This window comes from Brassica oleracea, chromosome C1, assembly GCF_000695525.1.
Source record: "Brassica oleracea var. oleracea cultivar TO1000 chromosome C1, BOL, whole genome shotgun sequence".
Taxonomy (NCBI): Eukaryota; Viridiplantae; Streptophyta; class Magnoliopsida; order Brassicales; family Brassicaceae; genus Brassica; species Brassica oleracea.
In genome coordinates, this window is record NC_027748.1 from 20,966,454 (window position 1) to 20,969,331 (window position 2,878).

Here is a 2,878-nt window from a genome sequence, read left to right on the forward strand (position 1 = left end):
TAAAACAATGAAACACAAAGAAAGCACACTTTGCCTCTAACATGGCGGCAAAGCTTATATAATTAGGGTAAAAACTCGTCAGGGGAAATCTTGTAAAATAGTGAAACCTTGGGCTTCAAGGTGGCTGTGACCAGACGGACTTCCTGCGCGGTTCTCTGTCGATCGACACCATGTTTTGTGTATCGATTGATTCTAGATCTCCAATATCGACCGATAGTCGATCTCGATGGTCATCTCGGGTGCTTACTCCAAATATCTCCAAAATGCTCCAAAATCATCACTTATCTCCAAAACATTCATGATCTTATAAATATAATAAATAGACTCTATAATGATATAATTATTAGTAAAAAGACCTATAAACTATGGATGAAAATAGGTCAAATCCATAGTCTATCACTGGTCGATACCATGAGTTAGTTAAATCCCTACACAAAAATGTTTTATTATATTCAATGTATTAAAAAAAATTAACATTTTGAGTTGTCAGCAATTGTATGAAAATTGCTAAAATACATTGCAGTAGAGATTTTAAGTAATGTAACTAATACATTGTACTCAAGACTTTAAGTAATGTAATACTAAATGATGAAAATGGAAAACTAGACTAAAGATTAATATTAGAGGTTTCAACTAAATTTCCAATTAATTAATTTCATGGCATGTTATCAAGTTATATATATATATATATATATATATATATATATATATATATATTGTCGCAATCAAGTTATAGATCTCTTTGAATAGATTGCTCTTATTATAATTCCAGTACAAAGAAATGAAAAAAAAGAAATAATGTGGTTTAGATCAAAAATTGAAGAGGCTAAGAGATTTGCTCCTATTTTGGCATAGGAAACAAAAAATATAAGTGAAACATAATGGCTACGTTACAGAGAGACAGTACAACAAATCAAAACATTGATTACTATATTTGAGCTTAACAACGAATAAGCCGAAGAACTGAAGAAAAAGCTGTCAGGAGAAGCCTATAAACAGGTAAACTCCAACTCAATGTATCAATTAAAGGCAATGGGTGTGAGAATAGATGAGTGGTGCACCTTGACGCTTCTGGAGAAATTATAAGACCGGTTGATCTTGGACTGAATCCATTGCACCTAGGGGCAGATCTAGCAAATTTCATAACATGGGGCATACTTAATTAAATAAAAAAGTCGTAACCAAAGGTGTATGGGGCATTGGAGATTATAATCCAATTAAGGTCCTTGATTTTCAATGCAATTAATGAGAAAAAAAAATTTCTGCATGTGGCACTTGCCCCACCTAGATCTTGCCTAGGCTTGCCTCTGTTGCACCCATTGTGAGGTTAGGAAGATGATTGACTTTGATTTCAGTAATAGTTCATGGAAGGCTAATGACAACATCGGATGTGATAAGAGTCTTTTTTGGAATGAGATAAAATAAAACATCAAAAAGTTTCAAAAGCAAACTGTTTTGAAAAAAAAATTATATAAATTAAGATAAACTTTAAAACTCATTAAAACGAATTAACTTGACATATATAATAATTTTTGAAAACTTAACATAAAACTTCAAGAATTTAAACTATAAGAATTTAAATCACACTTATTTTAAAAGTTGATACTACATGTTATTAAAAAATTACACATATAATTTAAATATATCAAGAGTTTCAGAAACAAATATTGTTTTTTAAAGAAATCAAACCATATCAAATAATTAAAAAAAAATATAGGGGAGATTATTTAAAAAAAAATTATGCCGAAAGAACGTCAAGGAGATTAATAAAAAAAATTGTGTTCTAAGTATGTTAAAGCATAAAATATCATATATAATTAATATCAAAAAAATTTGAGGCTAATAAGAATAGAAGAAAGTTAACATGAAATTTAATCTAGATTATTTATAAAGTAGTTGTATATAGACTCTGAGGATACTGCATTGATATCACTCAAATAACTCTAAGGAGTGAATTATACTCTCTCAAATAAGAGGTCGAGCTGTAGTACTTAGGGATCGAATTCACAGGGAGCTAGGGAACCTAAGGATTCTAATATGATTTGTTAAGCAAACATGTTTTAAGAGTTTTAAAAGTAAATTGCAGTTTTATATTAAACAAGTGTTTGTTCAATAGCAGATTTTTGGGGTTTTGGTGCTTAAAAAGGAAATAGCTATAATTAGGGTTTTTATTCAGGAAAGTTGGAATTATAATCCTATAGATTCCTAATGAGTTGCATGCATGATAATGTAAATGTCAACTATTTGATCAACAAGTCTTTCGGCTCTTGTGGGCATTGACTTGTTGTCTATTATTTAGATCTATGATCTCAACTCTCGTTATATTGATTTATAGAAAGTTTCGATCGATATTCCAATGAGCGTATCGATTGATACACCTTTTGCACCGTCGATTGATTATTCAAGTGTGATATCGATCGACGCGCTCTAGTCAAGCTTTATGCGCAGGTTAAATGAATGCTTACTAAGCTCACTAGATCAGCTCTCGCCTTGCTCGTAGCAAGAAACATAGCTCTATTAGAATGTTTTCAGGATGAGAATTAAGCTATTGCTTTTATCAATCAATCCAAGGGCAGGTTCTAGGTAGCTAATCTAGACACATGCATTAATGAACAATCCTAAAGATGATTATCACAACTCAACAATCTATAATTGGGGCTAATCCCTCCTAACCTATTTAAACTCTAAAATCTAACAAGAGAATTACTCAGACATGGCTAAGCAATTCATAGCAGTAGTTAAGTATAAAAACTTCATAGAATAATAATATAGATATCAATGGAGTTCCAATCACAAATTATAACTTTGGATCTTCTCTCATATCTATCAATTAAACAAGGAAATACAAAGAAAGCACACTTTGCCTCTAACATGGCGG